The 19,659-nt window shown below is 33.9% G+C and overlaps 1 long non-coding RNA gene across 2 annotated transcripts; it reads left to right on the top strand.

The window, feature by feature from the left end:
• Window positions 1-358: 358 nt before the first annotated feature.
• Window positions 359-5,778, top strand: LOC130443208 (uncharacterized). Of its 2 annotated transcripts, XR_008909829.1 has the most exons (6): window positions 359-547; window positions 618-737; window positions 839-2,088; window positions 2,373-2,477; window positions 2,582-2,870; window positions 3,040-5,778. It is a non-coding gene; the product is annotated as an uncharacterized LOC130443208 (long non-coding RNA). The 2 variants fall into 2 exon arrangements; XR_008909830.1 differs by lacking the exon at window positions 618-737 and having other exon boundaries at window positions 360-547.
• Window positions 5,779-19,659: the final 13,881 nt, after the last annotated feature.

Here is a 19,659-nt window from a genome sequence, read left to right as displayed (position 1 = left end):
GTCCTCGCCGCGATAAAAACTATCGCAGTGACTAGGAGAATATTTCAGATGCTGTAAACGCTTAGTGGAATGCATCATTTGAATGTTGAAGCATCACTAAAAACGGTTCAAATATTTCAAATGAGGACCATAAACCACCTATTTTGAAGATGATCGGAGATTGCACACTGTTTACGGCCGGTTTCTCAATCCCACCCTAGTTGGCACTTTAATTAAAGGCTTCTTCAAATTAAAATGTCCTTTAATCTGATCGTTTAAGTGAAGTGGTCACATAACCGATTTGTAAGGGTCTATTAAGAAAGGCTCCTTTAAGGCGTTAAAAGAAGGTTGGCAAGTCTGGCCGTAGTTTAAAAGTTTTTGACAGGTATTAGGGACAATATTCTCTACTATTCCGATATATGTCGTTAGAAAGAAACAAAATGAAACGTAGAAGGGTGCTAAAGAGTGTTTATTTTGTCACTAATATATATTTAAGCTCGATCTATGGTAGACTACTTTTGTGATTGTTATTTGCGAATTTAATTTTTCTATTCAATTATTTTTAATCGTAAGTATTAAACGTTTCACATGATTGATGCACAATTATTATTTTTAAGTGTAATGATTTTTTTATTAAGATTTATTCTTGACAATACAATTTTGGGAAAGAAGAATAACTCATATTTATTGAGGAGGTGAAGAAATAAAAGGATATTATTGAAAATAAAGTAACAAACAAATTTTATTCCAATGAAAAGGTTAGACTTTAAATAATATTTGTGGGCATGGTTATATGTTAACATAATAATTTATTTATCATTCTGGAAAGATATTTAATAGGACATTATATATCTTTTAGATTCCATCCATATCATATAGTACTGCATCAACAATTGGTTGATCATGATTACGAGAGAAGCTTGGATTATTGCAACTGGTTACTGCATATGGTATATGACGACCCTCAATTACTGTCACGTATTTTGTGCTCAGACGAAGCTACATTTAGTAGTGACAGTACAGTTAACTGGCATAATATGCACTATTAGTCACAAAATAATCCACGCTGGATGGAAGAAGTTCACTATCAGGGGCTATGGTCGGTGAATGTATGGTATTGTAGATGGTCAGATAATTGGACCTTTTATTTTTGACAATGCAATTAATGGGGAACCCTACCTTAATTTTATAAGGGATGAATTAGCACTTCTAGAAGATATATCACTAGCAATTGTTGTTTCAGCACAATGGGTGTCAGACGCATTTCTCCAGACAAGTTAGAGAGTTTTTAGATATTGCTTACCCTGATAGGTGGATAGGACATGGAGGCCTATTTTTTGGGCCAGCCAGGTCACCAGACTTAGATTTCTATCTCGGGGGCCAGATTAAAGACCTTGTTTGTCAATTAGACCCACTACTACAGATAACATGATCGAGAGAATACAAAATGCCATTCAGAGTATTTCGAGAGCAGAAATTGAGACTGCTGTTCAATCTATTCTTCAAAGAACACTTGTATCGAAAATGATAGGTAGCAATTTGAACATCTAGGTTATCACTAGCGAGGTTGCTTAAGTTATATTTCCATTTTAACTTCCATAAAGCAGTTTTCCGATGGCATATAAGCACAACTTACATGTATTTGACAAACACAGAGCAATAGAGTTATTTTATTGTTCGATGCTAAATAACAATACACATTACTATGCTGGCACTAAATAAATGTACATTTTGCTAATTTCCTCTCGCCAAATAATAGTATGAATTGCTCTGCATACCTCAAATGGATTTACATTTTGCCATCTCAGCAGCTGCATAACCCTGTGCCTTTGTTTCTGCTTCCTTGCCACGTGTTGTTTTAAGCAAGCAAGCACATGTTGATAAGTTGAACTTGATTTTAATACTCTATTACATAATAATGTGTGCAAATGATATGGAGTTACCCCAATCTTTTAAATACAAAACGTAAGAAGTGACTAACAATAGCCATATTATAACAATTTACACAATCTAGAAGAATGTGATGTGAATTCAAGAATATTCAAGATTAAATAACAAGAAATGGATTGTTCATGATAGCGCCCTCAACTTAAACATTTTTGTGTGTACGTAAGTATACAGCTAGATCATTTAATACTTCATTACCTTATTACTTATCATATACCTATACTACAACTGTGCTGAAGCTAAAGTGCTGCGTCATCATGCACTATGAATATTATATTTTAAAATATAAACCACTATATATATTACAACCCTTACATTTTGTACTTATTAATTGTATCTATCCCTGTAAATAATAACAAAGATAGATATGTTACCGTGTCACACTATATTGCGATTGCGCCACCATATATTTATGACTAACATTGTATAATAAATATCTTTTACAGAAAGAAATATGTGTGCCATCATAGCTCATTTAAAAAGAAAACCAACACAAACAAGAAATTAGAGTAACTACAAAAAATACGATTGTAAAGCATCTCCATGTTAAGGTAAGAAAAGAGATTATTATTTTAATTGATTTTTAGATATATTTTGTTGCTTTAATATTTGAGTTGATAAAAAATATGGTCAATCTCAATTTTGAATATTTTAGGAAGGTCTGCCGGCAGTAATTACTATAAATAATAAACATAGACACTAAAGATGCTTTGTCCGCATTGCCAGCTTCATCAGAAACTAGACAATTGTTTGAAACGTACTTTGATAATGGCATGGGTATAACCAAATCTATTAATTACCATCTAAACAAACTTGAATTAGAAGCGGATGAAGAAGATCTGGCCAATGGTTCCATAAACCCAAAATATCGTACAGTACGATATTGGTACAACAAATGGCGAAGTGTTAATTTAGGATCGCGTTTTGGCAAAGTAATGCTAGAGGTAAGTGATATAGTTATATTTTTTACTATATTGAACTATTTTTACGTATTAGTAGGGTACCTGTTTTACTAACTGCAAAATTTGATATTTTTTGTCTAATTGACTACTCTCGATAATTTTTTTTGTTAATTTGTTTTTAACTACAAACTTATGATTTTATTATTTCTAGAAACTTCAAGAAAAGCAGCCACAGTATACAGAAAAAGGTGTTACTATAAAGGTCAAAGAAGATCCTTTTACAGCTGTGATAGTTACACAAATCAGGAGAAGAGCGCATATTTTATACTATGCTGGGGATATAGTGTTTGTAGAGAGCGTGACGCTGTGACGCGAAAAATCATTCTATAACTTTTATCTTAAGAGTATGATCTGCAGGTGGTGTACCACTAGCAGTAATTATAAACAAGGGTCAATCAAAACGCGACTACATAGCAGGCTTTAAAATGGTAATAGAAGCTGTTGGATATTCGGCTTTTAGGGGATAGCCAACCTAGGGTGTTTTATGACAGATGATAGCGAAGCAGAGAGACAAGCCCTCAATACATTTTTTCCACAATCACGTTTGTTACTTTGTTTTTTTTACATCGCACAATCAGCTTGGAGATGGCTAATTGGAATAAAAAACATAACATACCAAAAGAAAATAGGCAAAAGTTTTATTATTGATTTAGAAATATATTAACAGCCTCATCTCCAGAAAACACAAAGATTTAGTGCTTCTTCTGTGCTAATTAATTGCGTAATTTTTAATTTTTGTGCTTTTACCATTTCGCTGAAATCGATGGCTGTGACAGCTTCCAAAAAAGCTAGCACAGCCATACATGAAAAATTGTTTATTTTGATTTTTTCTGGCACATCAATTTAGTGCTAATTATGTGCTTTCAAAATATAACATAAAAAACCAATTTTGGATCACGATTGGTAAAAAAACCAACCCCAGCCCGTCGAGGTGCAAGAGTAAAGTCCTCGAAATTCTCAGTATAATCGAACCTAAATAGTCGATTTCTAACGAATTAATAATGTGCTTTCAAAATATTTATGCAGAGTTTTTGTTGCTCTCAACCATTCATGGCAAAAAACCACCTCCAACCCGACGAGGTGCAAGAGTAAAGTCCCCGAAATTATCAGCACAATCGAGCATGAATAGTCGATTTCTAACGCATTAATAATGAGCTTTTAAAATACTTATGTAGAGTTTTTGTTGCTCAACCCTTCATTGCAAAAAACCACCCCTAGCCCGACGAGGTGCAAGACTAAAGTCCCCGAAAATATTAGCATAATCGAACTTGAATTGTCGATTTTGAATGCATTAATAAATAATTGCTCAATTCTTCATGTTAAAAAACGATCTTCAGCTTGATGAAATCCAAGAGTACATCAGCACAATCGGATAGAAACAGTTGATGCACGTTATGATGATAATGTTTTTAAGAATTACTCATATGGCAATTTCTTTACTCCACTCTTTCTAAACTAAATTAATTTTAAACGCTATGCTTAATACATGAACTCCAATGTTCATCTACTCGAGAACTGGTTAGAAGAAAAATCTGAAAATATTTGTATAGAAATATGTAACACTAAAGAATATATTTACCAAATTTTATTGCATTGCAAGCATTTTAAAATTTTTTATGTTAATATAGTTTAGCATAGAAACATTGTATTGACGGTCACCAAGTTCCTGATTTTTTGTTTGTCGCTCGTTTTTAAATTCAACACTACAATTAATTATTAGTTACCGATCATTCCTGCTCAAAAAGTTGTATTGCCATATTGCCAATGTTGGTATTGCAGTCGATTACGGCAATATCCCCTTCTTGTTGACGTTTTGGACGCCGTTCCTCGTATCCGATACTCGTGAGAAAATGTCGACCAAAATTTCTGTCTGTTTTCGATACGACTGTGACCCCAGACCGTTGACCATTACTCTATCAACCAGAGAGTAAATGAATGTACAGGGTGCGGCAGCATAACTTCCTTTTTTCAAAAGTTAATAAAACTTATTGTATGAATCAGAAAATTTTTATTCGTTTTTTATAATACAGGCACATACATAAAGTTTTGTTTTACTGAGTTTTGAAGATCAAATCAGTTAGGTGACGTCCCCCATTCTCCATACACTGAGTAAACCGATTTCTGGCGTTTGTCATGACTCTTGCCAGCATAGCAGGCGTTATGTTGGCAATTTCTTCCTGGATGTTCGTCTTCAAATCTTGTAGGGTCCTTGGACGGTTCACATACACACGGGATTTCAAAAAACCCCATAGGAAATAATCACAAGGGGTCAAATCGGGAGAGCGGGCTGGCCACTCCAAATCGCCCCTAATTGAGATAAGGCGCTCTGGGAAGTGTTCCCTCAAAACAGCCATCGATGTTCTTGAAGTGTGTGCCGTTGCTCCGTCTTGTTGGAACCAAGTGTCCCCTAAGTCCAACTCATCTAGCCGTGGGAAAAAAAATTACTGTAACATGTTTACATACCGGTGCGAATTCACTGTCACTGTGACTTCATTTTCCTCAAAGAACCAGGGACCAATAATTCCACGTGAGTAAATTGCACACCACACTGTGACTTTAGGTGAATGCAAAGGCCGTTGATGCAATTGTCGAGGATTGGTATCAGCCCAGTAGCGCATGTTTTGTTTGTTTACGGATCCACACAAATGAAAATGGGCTTCATCACTAAAAAAAACAATAGCGTCCTCAGGAACGACTTCCAGAAAAACCTCACACGCGTTCCTCCGAGAATTGAAGTCACGTTCAGAAAGTTCCTGCACAATTGCCATCTTGTATGGATGAAAATGAAGATCATCATGAAGTATTCTCCTCACAGAACGATCGGAAAGTCCAAGGGCAGACGCATGTTTGCGCGCAGAACGCCGTGGTGATCGCAACACTGAAGTTCTAACTAACTCAATGTTCTCCGGTGATCTAATGGGCCGAGGGACTCCAGTTCTTCGTCTGTCACACTTGCAGTTTGTCTGAACGTAGTGACCCACGTAACAATTGATTTCCGGTCCGGGACAGGGGCCAAGGGGGCTAAATTAAAGCGATTCCGAAAGGCGCGCTGGGTTGCGATCACAGAACATCCGCTCGAAAAGTAAACCTCAACGGCAAACGCACGCTCCTCACTGTTCCAACGCATGATGGCGACTGAACTGTGCCGGGACAAAACTTTATAGTCCCCCCTCTCGAACGAGACCACTAGCACTCCGTTACGACATCTACCGACTAAATGGCGAACTTTTTAAAAAAGGAAGTTATGCTGCCGCACCCTGTATATAATTATAATAACAGAACAACAGTCAAGAGGTTTTTAGCATTGTATAGATCGTCTGAGCTGGTCAAGCGTTTGACAGGAATTTACAAAAAATATGGCTCATTATTTTTCTTAATCGATGACAAATGTAGTCAAGTATTTTGTTGTTTTAAAATAATTGTCACCGAAGGCTCACAAACAATTCCAGTTAAATTTGAAAGTTTATGGTGAACAAGTATTTTAGTTGCATATAATACGATCAAGTTAAAAACACGATTATCGTTATTTTTTATTATTATTTTATTGAGCGATTATAATGATATTGTAATTATGAGAAGATCGATATATCACTAACCAATTCGTAGATCTGAATAATCTGAAGCACCGGCAAGCATAACCTTGAAATGGCTGTCGAACGCGCAGGTTTTTCTTAGGCTGTATTTGTTTTGTCCGAGTTGTACAGCCTCTAGACTCATCGATAATCCATTTTTAATAATTGGGAAATTTGCATGTTTCGTCCATGTCAGTCCATCTTTGATTCCTTGGGTGTTAGCTCCCAAGTATTTAGCCCGCATTTTTATTCGGTTTTCTTGCAAGTCTTCTCCAAATTTCGACTTCTTGTGCCCCTGCTACCTCCGGTGCAACTGGTGGATTTTGAGCGGAACATATTCCGCAGATACGCCCTTGTCCATATCCTTCGTCTATTGAATCAACCGGGATAGAACATTCGAGTACAGCGTGAACGAACCGATTACACGATATGCAAACACGTCGCCATTTGCACATGCTAGGCACACTCCCTTTACCATACCCATGAGCTGTTTGTTTATTTGAGTCGTCAATTACTCTATCAGGTGAATGATTTTCGTCTGGAATCTGTTCATCACACGCCGTGGCCGCAGCATTAACAATTTTTACTTTTTCGGTGACATAATTCATATGTTTTTCAAGAAAACAATCTGGCCTCAAGGCATTGGTGACCTCTTTCAAAACAATATATTTTATTTTGTTAAACTCCCCCTCGACAGGAGCACTGGACACAGGTACGCGACCATACCCGAATTGGTCACGACAAACACAGGACCACAACGGAAATAACCTCATTTTTTTACATCAGGCGGTCAGCATAACAGGGGAGGAAATGAGCATTTTCGCGATGCCTACACAGTTTCTTGCTCTTTTGAACTCTGTTCGAATAGCCTCAGCTCATTCTAACCATCCATTTTTATTTTCATGGCTGAATTGTCAACATCTTAATCGACAATCTCGTCAACTTCGTTGATAATTTTTTCGGCTTCGACTTCTGCGACTGAACCTACAGAAGAACAATTCATCACAGTTATATTATAGGTTACATAACTCAAATAATTGAAGGAACGGATGAATATGAAATTTGTTATGGTCATTGTTAAGGAATTAGGAATACTCCAATCAGTGGAGAAGTATTTCATTTTTTTTTCAAAGTTGCATAACATTTTCTGCTAAATAGACTCAATTCTTACACTATGTTATAAGTTATTTCTACGAAAATTTCAAATCATAATATTAATTGTAGATCAAGTTATCTGCTCAATTAAGGACGTTCCCTTACAAGCAGTGAATACTATATTTAAAAAAACTAGCTGATGGATTTAAATAAAATACATACATCATATTCGAATCATAAAAAAACTAGTGCTTCATCGAAAAATTTATTCATTTCTAAATTATCCAAAAAAACACCCGCTTATTGGTTTAAAAAAATGTATTGATCGCCGAAAAGAATCCTGCATTCTTTGGGAATTTGTTTGCTCTCTACTAATATAAAGTGATCAAAAATTCACTCTAGGGCTGTAATAAGTATGTAATAAAGTCAATACAGATATTTTTTGTCCATAACAAATACAAAATATCATTACGCGCTCTTCTCGAAACCATGTTTATCAATAAACTTGTGCAATTTTCATCCCATCAACTCAAAATTTTTACTGCAGCTTCTAAGATACATTATCTAAAGCAATAGTCACGATTCTTACGATCGGATACAAATTATGGTTTTTATAAACAAATGAAAGTGTTTCTTTTAAAACAAATTACGTTGTCTTTTTTCAAACTGCTGTCATTTTGCGAAAAATCAATATTGAACCATAAGTTTGTGTACCGCTTTAGATTATATATTTCAGAAGCTACTGTTTTAATTTTAAGTTGATAAAATTGTACTATCTATGCTGCCCACCTGTTTGAATAATATAGTTTCGAGATTATGTTAGGTGTTATGCTGTTATTAAATTAGTCAGTCTGTTTTGAGCTTTCTCACACAGACACAGATCCCCATTGAGTTGCTGGCCATCTTTCTCGTTCAGAGCCACCGTTAAGATGTCATGCAAAATAATTCGACTTTCTTCCAATTTCGTGCTTCGCACTAAGGCTTTGATGGATTCAAGATAGAATATTCCGATGTTGCGGCGAAGATCTTTCAAATATGAAGAACATCTATTCGCACATAGCAATTTGGAAGAGTCGAAGTTTTGCATGCATCAGCATACTCTTCGATAGTTTTGTATCGTGGGAAGCACCTTACGACTGCCGTGAGAAGAGCTCGAGAGGAATCTGTCACTTCTTTAGGAGGTGGACAACCAGAACGGACCCACTCCATCAACCAATATTGATCGTGTTCGTGTTATGTGCTTCGGTAAGCATCTGACTCACAGGGAACTGTCCAGCTTCCGAATTAACCACACACACACATATATATATATATATATATATATATATATATATATATATATATATATATATATATATATACGTGATTTTGATGGTTGGTCCAATAATGGACATAGAACGGGTCGGCACCAACGTTATGGAGAATTTCCTGCAGTGTCGTCGCTTTCATTTTTAGAATGGCTTTTATTGGATCGCTATTTAAAAACTGCCCTGCCGTGTATAAGACCGATGATTTTAGCAAATGTGGAGGTTCGGGATCTCCAAGGTTCTTCAATCCATCAGCTTTTTCAGCCCGAAAAATCTCGACGGGTTTCGAAGTTAACTCGATTGCAACATCTTTACGATTCGGTTGTCTTAGATAGACCTTCTCACAACGGGACTGTTTGGAACCAGATGGGCCCGGAGTGATATGGGATATCAGTGTCTTCCCAATCTTGTATTTCGATTCCTAACACGTTGCCGCATCTGCAGACTCCTAAATAAAAATCTCGAAGAATGAATTAAGTACAAAAAATAAACAACTATTGAGGAAGGAAAATAAAATATAGCCTTCTTATTCAATTTTTATATTTAGAATTTAGATTGAAAACGAAAATTTGCCTAACGACTTTTAAATTGTCAGCAGAAATGATAAATTATCTGTATCAAATATTTAAAGATGTATGAGCATGACAGTCCCAGACAAAAATTATATTCAATGCGAATTTTCGTACTTCCTGAATCAATACAAATATGAAAAAATTAAGCAATATTTGGCATGTTATAAACAGCAGTTATTAATGATAATATTTGCCATATTTTTGTGGCGGCCTCTGGTTTTTTCTCGTACGTATTGTAAGTGTGCATTTATCTGAATGCTCATGATTTTTTTCAGAATTTTCCTATAGTTTAAAAATTTTATAAAACACATTCTGAAACTTCAGAAAGGTTTATCATCGACTTTGGAAAGTTTCCAAAACACTTGGCCAAAAACAGTAAATACAGCCTTTCTAAAAATATCAAAACAAAAAAATCTAAAAAAGAACATGAGTGTAATGCATACTTTTTATACGTACATAAAAAACAGAGGTCGCCAAATAGTCATTGCAAAATGATTTATTTAAACAGTTTGTTGATAATTTTTGGACAATATTAGTATTGCTAATTGTTTTTTATTACATGCCAAATATTGCTCAATTTTTTCAGGTTTTTATCGAGTCAAGTACGTAAATTCTCACTGAATACAATTGTTTCTAGGGACTGTCATACTCATACATCCTTAAATATTTGATACAGATAATTTATCAATCATTTCTGCTGAATAATTTGCAAGTCGTACTCCTTGGTACACAATGTACTATTGTTCATAAAGTACAGGGAAAAATAAAATGAAATAAAAACTCTTCTTTATTGAAAAAGAATGGTTGCACCATTATTCCATTGTCAATTATTCAGTGTACTCTCATGAATAAAACTATTTTAGGCATTCCATTTTTACATGGGAACATACTTCGTTCATGTATAAAAAAGAAGGGTTTTAAGATAAATATTGAGGATGATGAGATAGTAAACATAGTATAAAAAATAAAAGAACGCGGAGAAAAAAAAACAGAGAGAAGAGTCGCAAAATCTGGAGTGGGATACGAGGAGAACACTTGGAAATAATCAGATTTGTTGAGCTCAATCTCACTCGAAGTGCGGCATCACAATACTAACTGAGGCATCGCTCAACCCCATGGTAGCCTACCGCAGTATGGTCGAACGTGCTACTTCTCGAAAAAATATTTTTCTTCAACCATCAAAAAATGTTGACATTTTTGTAATATTTTATGGTGCAAAAGCCATCAATTCCCTTACCGTACAAAAATTTGCTCGTTGCTTAGCAACATTTTTAATCCTAAGATTAAAAACGCTACTTTTAATCCTAGGACTAAAAGTAATTGCATTTGAGCTCTAATTGAAATTTGAAGAAAAAAACATTGTCTCTTACAAACTTGTAAAACAAACTAATTGGGCAACTATATATTTTCATCGTGTTCGGGATTCATTTTGAAAGCAGCGTAAAAATTACTACAAAAATTATATGATTAGTACGTCTACTTGACAATCGATATTTACCAACAATACCAGATATCCATGACTACCGACTTGCTATCGCTGTTATAATTAATAGGAGTTCAAATTTTGCATTCATTTGGCAGCGCTGCGCTCCGCCTCGCCACTGCAAATATTGTTCGTAACAAAAAGTGCACTTTTAATCCTTATAATATACTATTTCAGAAAACATATACTAGTATCCAAGAGTATACACAATTTTTTGTGCGTTGTCCGAATGTATAGGGCGGATGGTTGACATGTGCTAGTACACAAGAAACACGCATCGCAGTCGAAGACGTAGTAGGCCAATAAAAAACTGAAAAGGTAGAATTCTTTCCGCCTTAACTGGAAACTTATATCTATACATACCGGCGTATACACGCGGGATTTTTAAATCAAACTGATGGTTATGGCGCGCCGCTTTGCTATTTATTATTAACGATTTTGAACCTTGAATAACAAAAACACTATTTTGTTTCAAGAGAAACTAATAGTTCCTGAAATCGTTTTTATTTAGTCAAGACTAAAAACAATGAATTAATTTAATGTCTAGACATAACATTGGATTATTGGATGGAAGTTAGAATATGAAATGTTTCTTATATTTGCTTTCACGAAGTTTTATTCTTTTTTGGCACGAGGAAGGCACGACCGTTTACAAGAGCTTCTTAAGGACTAAAGAATATTTTCTATATAAAGAAAGGAAAAACGAATAGGCTTCATATGAGTCTAGAGGATACAGCGATTCTACAATAACCACATCTGTTTTGGATCTGTGTACTCTTGATGACGGGGAAAATCTATCATAAAGTGGCCCTTCACCCAAACTGAGATATTGCTGTGTCCTGCTCATAAAGCAAGGTTTTACGACCTGTTGTTTTTTGCGTCGTCCTTTCAGTTCCTCGTATTTCTACGTCGAGTGATTTTTGAACATACATACATATGCTTTCATTGAGCTCACATTCCAACACAATATTAAATTATTCAAAATGTATAAGAAAAAAAGATACTAAAAACTATGATTTTTTGCCAAGATATTATTTTAATTCATTTTTATTATTTTATAAGAAAACATTTATGCATTTTTATTCAGCTCCACAGTCATAAAAATTGCAGAACAATGGGCAATGAATGGGCCACAAAATGATTCGAATTTAAATTAGATACATTAAGATTATACTACGACTAAATATTTAACTTCAAAGTCAAATTGAAATATCACAATAATAACATTTCAATTAATTGAAATAAATTGTAAATCGCACGGAATTTTTATTATGTCCACACAAAATATTCAGTCAGTTTTCATTAAGTAAATAATTTAAATATTGAAATAAAAATCAAGTACATCATTTAATTCTGCGAATTTTCGTTTAGTAATTAAAATGATGTACATAATTATAATTCTCACAATACAATTCAGGGCACTCAATTATATACATAATTTCAATTCAAGAATTTTGTTTTAATTTCCGAGAATTAAAATTATATGCAATTTCACTTCCCCCACTCCGACTCAAACTCCGAGCTCGAGTTTTTCGCATGTGAATAAGAACGTCTAGCTTACGTGATTTTAGTAGAATAAGATGAACATTGTAATGAACATTACCGTTGAAAGGTACAACCCCTATGTGAACACGTTTTTGTAGAGAATTAATATGAATTTTTTTTAATAAAGAAAATGCAATACAATCTTTTTAATATTTGTATGCGTTACATCTTGTACTATACAAAAAAGGAATTTTAAAGGCAATCTTATATTAATTAGTGATTAATTTATACAAAGTGGGGCCTTAGAAAAAATGGGGGGGGGTACGCTTAGAGGCTGTTGTAGTGATCTGAAATAAAAATATTCCAAATGATAAATAGGTTTGCCGCTATGACCTGACATAGAGTATCATATTTTTAAGGGTAATTAACAAAATGGCGGACGTCGAAAAAAACACAATTTTTTATTATTTTGTTTTTTTCAAAGTTCGTCATTTTGTTAATTATTCACACAAATAAAATACAAACAGTTTTTAGTCAATGGCCTCAAAAGTCTAGAAATGGCCGATAAATGATACAAAGAGTAAAATAATGCAGAATGATCGTATAAAAAGAGTAAAAAATGTGTTTTTATTATATTTGTGTATGTATAAATACAAATTCGCTCTCCGTGAAGATCAATCACCCACCAGTTTAAAATACATGAATATAAGTAATAAATGGCCAACTAAGGGTGAACATTTATACAAATAATGCGGAGTCATCAAAATTAAATATAAATAAATTAGTCATGTCTTCTTTTCCTTTTAATATCAAGATTTTTTGTATCTCTTTTCATTGTCCAACAGTAGTCCATCATCATATTGACACCCCACACCCCTCGATATCTCCTCTTCATTTCCTTTAGGTCCTGATAAAAATCTTCACCTTGCTTTTCACTGTAGTCACCTAAGTTTTCTAGAAAGTATTGCAGATGATATTATAAAAAGTGCACCTTAACACTCATCAAGCGACCTATTGTTTTTATACTTTATACTTTTATATTCATACTTTCTTCGGTTTGGGCGGACTCGCTTTATTTCACTCTTCGTATCATTTATCGGTCATTTCTAGACATTTGTGGTCATTGACTAAAAACTGGTTAGCGATGAAGCCCTGAAAATACTGGATTTGTGTTGAGAACATAAAAAAAAACATTTTGACTGTTTACACCGTATTTCGGTAAATTCTGTCATTTGTGATAATTTATTCTGATCTTTTCTTATCACCATTGCTCGAACCAGTGAGTAATGTATATATCTGAACCTCAAATTCTTGCTTAAAACATAAGAAAACACGAAGAGCACATTTTACCCTTGACACCATATTTAGGTCATTTATAGTAATTTATTCGGCCTATTTGCAGTAATTTACTCAAACTGATGGCCGATGAAGGGACATAAACTTCCAATTCGTATTTCGAATGTGGAAAATCTTACAGAGAACACATTTTTGTGGGCGATGGAGATAATTTGACCCCGGATTCGTGTTCAGGGCGTCAAAATACATAGGAATATGATAGTCAAGGTTCCGTTACAGACCATTTTTTTTTGAGTGCCTGTGTAATCAATTGGTTTTTTTTGTTTCGTATCACTATATATATAACAGCCTCTAGCCATACCACCCCTCATTTTTTCTGATGCTCCACTTCGTATAAATTAATGGCAAATCATTGTGAGATTGACTTCAAAATTGCCTATTTGTATAGTATAAGATGTCAGTAATGACATGTACAAATATTGAAAAGATTGTATAGCATTTTCTTTTTAAAAAAATTCATATCGATTCTCTGAAAAAACGTGCTTTACATAGCACTATACGTTGTACAACTCTTGTACTTCGTTAGGCTGGGGGTGGTTTTTTGCAATAAAGGGTTGAGCAACAAAAACTCTACATAAGTATATTGAAAGCCCATTATTAATGCGTGAGAAATCGACTATTAAGGTTCGATTGTGCTGATAATTTGAGGGCCTTTCCTCTTGCACCTCGACGGGCTGGGGGTGGTTTTTTGCAATAAAGGGTTGAGTAATAAAAACAACTCTACATATGTATTTTGAAATACCATTATTAATGCGCTAGAAATCGACTCACATAGATCGTTTTTCAGGATTTAGGCGGCCAAAATTATTTTGTGATATTTATATTACAAAATAGTTACATAAAAAGAATTCTGTGTTTGGAATAACTTATCGAAATTATTTGTTGGTGCACGGTGGCTAGGCTCACCAACTTGTGATTTTTTATCAAAAAATATTTTATTCGAGATCGTAGTTGATTTCAAAGTGTTTTTTAATATTATATTGAAAATACAAATGACATTCTCACGGCTTTCCTCAAGGAGGGACAGCTGTCTACGTTTTAGTAATACTTTCAGGTATGTATTATTAAATAAAACAAATTTTATTTTGTTCTAATAAGTAAGTAAATATATTATATTATTAAAAGGATATTTACATTCGTTATACAATATTAAAGTTACATAAGCTAAATAGATAATCACTAAAAATAATAAATCATACATTGGAGACTTATTCATCTACATTTAAATTTTCGCCGCTTTCATCAATTTCCATTGGTCGGTTTGGCTCAGCAGGAATTAATAGCTGCATTGTCTCAAGCAAAAATAATTTTGAAGCGATTTTTTTGGTCTTTCTCATGGAACTAATAAATAGGTCGTTAATGTAACCTATGATAAATATCTAAGTTGCATTCTTCCCTCGAAAACTTGCGAGCAAAGTTTAGGCGATAAGACCTCAAATGTTTTTCGCGGGCCTCAGCAGCTTCTTCCGAAAGTTGCCCTATCGGCAACAACGAATTTTCTATTATTGAAGCTTCATGAATTAAGACCTTATGCATCGTTGGAGTTATATAATTCAGGGTTCTCGAAGAATCTTCTGCTGGTATTTCCATCGTTTGTGTTTCCGAAGTTACTTTTTGGCATATCGACTAAGAGATCTGTCTCTTCTCTAAATCTTTGCTGAATATCAAGTTTCTTCTGCTTTTCTAGATATTTTTCTTCTTCGGTTCGTCTCTCGCGATATTTTTTCACAGGCAATTTATATGCTAAATGCAGCACACTTTCGAATATCCGGATTCTTGCATCTAATACGGAAAGGCCAAATTGAAGAGCTTCAGGGCATACATCATTTTTTTGTTAAATCATTAAAATCTTTTGATGTAGCTATATATATATATATATATATATATATATATATATATATATATATATATATATATATATATATATATATGATATATTAGCATCAGATTCATCTTCGTTTGAGAGTCTTTGTTTAAACTGGGCTTGTTGAGAGCCGTCACAACCCCATTTGCAGATTAACAGTAACGAGTTCCTTTCAACGGCATCAAGTGTGAGTAAGACTTCTTCTAAGAAGAGGGATAATCTGGTTACAGTGTGATCCAACAAAGATTGTAGGTTTCCTTCTGCGTAGGTAGATGTCACTCGTAATGACTACTTGGGTGGGTAGCAATCTTCTTTGGCCTTCAATAATAATTCATAATGTGGATAGAATCTTTTGTTCGTTGCTCAAATAATTTCGTACTGTCTTCTGGTCAAATCGGCTTAAACAAACATTGTCAGTGCTTGCAGAGGAGTAAGGGGCTCTATTTCTTTAGACATTGAATTTGTAATGTCTTTTAAAACAGTAGACGCGTTTCTTTTTCCTTCTGTTTGTAAAATTACTTGTGCCGCCTGAACAATTACTTCTTCGTCGTAAGATGCGCGGACTCCTTCAGTTTTTCTTCTCTTTGTTCTTTCGCTAGATTCGGTAAAAGATTTGGTATGTCGTCCTGGCCTTTGATGCGTGTCTACGGGGATCTCAAATGTTCCTTCCAACCAAGAATTATTGGCCGCCAAAAAGTTTTCAAGTATTCTATGCGCCCGAGACCACCTCTTTAGCAAATCACATTTAAAATACGAAAACTTCTTTATTATCACATTTTTATGTTCTTCTGTGTCCCCGTAACACACGAGTGAATAATTTTCTAAATATTTAATTTTTCCATTTATCGATAATGAATGTTGCTCGTTCATTTTATCGAAGAGGTATTACGAGTCAACATTTTCACCCCCGAGCAGCCAGGTGAACCTATAACAATAAAAAAATAATATTAACATAAAATCCGATTTTTTCCTATTTTTGTCAGAAAAATTTCAAACTCATTTATTTTTAAAACTAACAAAAACTAGTAGCTGATTTTAAGCAGTTTTCTTTATAAGACTTTATACTATATAATGAGATCAAAAATGTAACTCGGAAAAGTGCGGAAGTAAAGTTTTTTTTCGATTGAAATTGAAAAATAAAGCAAAAACATTTCTAAAAAAGGGTATTATTGACGGCTCATTAAATCACTTATTGACAATATATTTGATACAATTTCATATTAATTTAATAAAGGCTTACCTGTATTATTGGTATCCATCACTTAAACAAGCAAATATGACATGACACATAAAATATTCACCGAAGAAAATGATATGCAATATATGCAAGAGGAAAGGCCCCGAAATTATCAACACAATCGAACCTTAATAGTCGATTTCTAACGGATTATAATTGTATTTTAAAATACTTATGTAGAGTTTTTGTTGCTCAACCCTTCATTGCAAAAAACTACCCCCAGCCCTTCGAGGTGCAAGAGGAAAGGCCCCGAAATTCTTAGCACAATCGAACTAGCAACTATTAAATTATACTTAGTCTCTTAGGTCCTATTTTATATGCCTTTTAGTTTGTATCAAGGTGCTTACTTTTAGTAGTTTTAGTATTTATTTAGTAGTTTTTGTATTGCACTATGGTAATAAATCTTTAAATATATTCTGATGTGCTTTTAATCTACTGGCATAACGTACAATATGTACCGTTATCTGGTGTACACATGCATTTTAAACTCGCTTGCAAAACGTACATTACTCTGACATTACAATGGTAGAACGAAATGCTACTTGGCCGCAACCAATCAGAAAGCGTAGATACCGACGCGGCCATTTGCCAAAATCATGTACGTTGTGCTTTTATATGCTTCCCGGTGACAACATAAGTAATATTGACATAATAATTGGAACTATTATTAATAGAACAAGGAAAGACCATTCATTGTGAGGAGTAAAAAAATGTTAAAATCCGTTCAGTCAAACCGGAGTAATTTATGTTTAAAGGAAAATGCTTGAAATTTACACATTTCTTAAGATATCTCTTAATACGAAAAAGATATCGACATGCGGTTTTCGCTATTCTGTTGCTAGTTTGGTCTACTTTTATATTTCTTAATTAAAACTGCATGTTTCATTCACTGCATTTTTCAAGGATAGCTAGATTTAAAAAAATAAATAAATAACGCCCTCTAGCGTATACGTTATTCATTAGGTCGTTTCGAAATTATAACTCTTACATTGATAGAAAGGAGCTCTCTACAAAAAGACTAAGTTTGCATAGATAGGCTAAGTAGCACTGGACAGGCGTTTTTTCGTAATTAAGTTCCTACTTCCCTAGGAAGAAAAAAACTCAACGTCAAGCCCATCAAGCTAGACGGGCAAGTAATCAAGTGAAAAACAGAGGGGAAATATCTGGGACTCACAGTTGACAATGAATCGGATAATTGAATGTATGTTTAATCATAAGAAAAGAGAATTTCTAGCAATGGTTCACAAGCAAGGAAAAAGAAAGCTATCAATGATAAAAAAGATTATGGATTAGGTAAGGGTGTTCTTGTGAAAATAATTCATAATCATCAAGCCTTTCAATCCTTTGAATTATGGCTATTGCTTTAAGCGCTTTAAAATACTTTTTTGGGGTGGATTACGCCTCGTTATCTTTATAGTTTATTGTTTGTCTTGGCTGCTTTTATAATATTCCTTTCCGTTCTGGTATTTTGCCCTCCAGTTCTCTATATCAAGTGCTCTTATGTCCTCAGCTATTTCGTTTCTTCAAGTTTTTCTTGGCCTTCCTCTTCTCCTTAGCCATAAGGGGGTCCATTGCATTATTCTTTTGATCATTTCAGTTGGTTTTCTTCTCGTTACATGCCCAGCCCAGTTGAGTCTTTGTGCTTTTATGTATCTCACTATATTTTCCTTCATGAGCTCTTTCTCTATTTCTTCGATTTTTTTGCTCTCCTTTCTGTGTTATGTGTGGACCTGTTATAATTCTCATGATCTTTCTCTCAGTTCTTTTAAGTTCTTAGATTGAAACCAGATTTACTCATTCTCTTTGTTTTAATGGTAAGTTAATATTTCCAAATCAAAAGCGTCCGACTTGACTGGATGCGAATGGACTAGACTGGCTTGGTGCGAAATGTGCCTTAGGGTCTTGTACATTTTTTTTTTGTTTGGTTATGTTTCTTCCATAGGCTTGATATCATTTTTGTATCCTTTCCATTATCCTGTCTCTGGCTGTTTGTTATTCCTAGATAGTTAAAGGTCGATACTGTCTAAAATTATATTTGTTAGTTTTCAGTTGGTTTGCTCTCTCATTTGGTTTTCCATCTAAGTGAAAATAAAGATGTTAATAATTGGAATATTGTCTTTTATTTAAACTAGAGTTTTGGAAGTATCTCTTTACAATATTAAGGACTACTTACAATAATTCAGTATTCTAGGTCTGTATTTTATATTATGACTGGAAAACCTTTGTTACTTTTAGGAAATACTAATATATATATATATATATATATATATATATATATATATATATATATATTATATATATATATATATATATCGTTTTCAGACAATAATATATTTTCCTCTTCGGATGAGCTTGAACACTTAATGTAGCATGAAAACTAGCAGTTGTGTCATAAGCCTTTTATTTTTTGAGACTTAAAAAAAATGCCTGCGTCAGCTTAAAATTCAAACATAACCTAAATTTGCATTTGACGTTTGACGCTAAAGGAAATTTTGATTTGAATCTGTTTCAAGCATTTTTGAATTATTATTAAATGCGTTCCAACAATAAGCCCTGGACTGTGCTAGACTAATAAGAGATTTTAAAATATTTAAATTCTTTAACCATTCCGGATTTCAGCTTTTTATAAGAACGAGTAGTTCATGCTGTGACCCCCGTCGACGTTAACTTAGAGCAAATAACATTATCGTGATCCTTCTAAATCATATATGATTACATTTATACGTATTACATATATATGTTCTAAATATAGGTGATATGTGGGCACAGAACAAGTATATGTTTTGTGTTTGTGGATATC

Source organism: Diorhabda sublineata, chromosome 4 (genome assembly GCF_026230105.1).
Source record: "Diorhabda sublineata isolate icDioSubl1.1 chromosome 4, icDioSubl1.1, whole genome shotgun sequence".
Taxonomy (NCBI): Eukaryota; Metazoa; Arthropoda; class Insecta; order Coleoptera; family Chrysomelidae; genus Diorhabda; species Diorhabda sublineata.
Note: the sequence above shows the minus strand (reverse complement) of the source record. Positions and strands in the feature narration are given on the sequence as shown.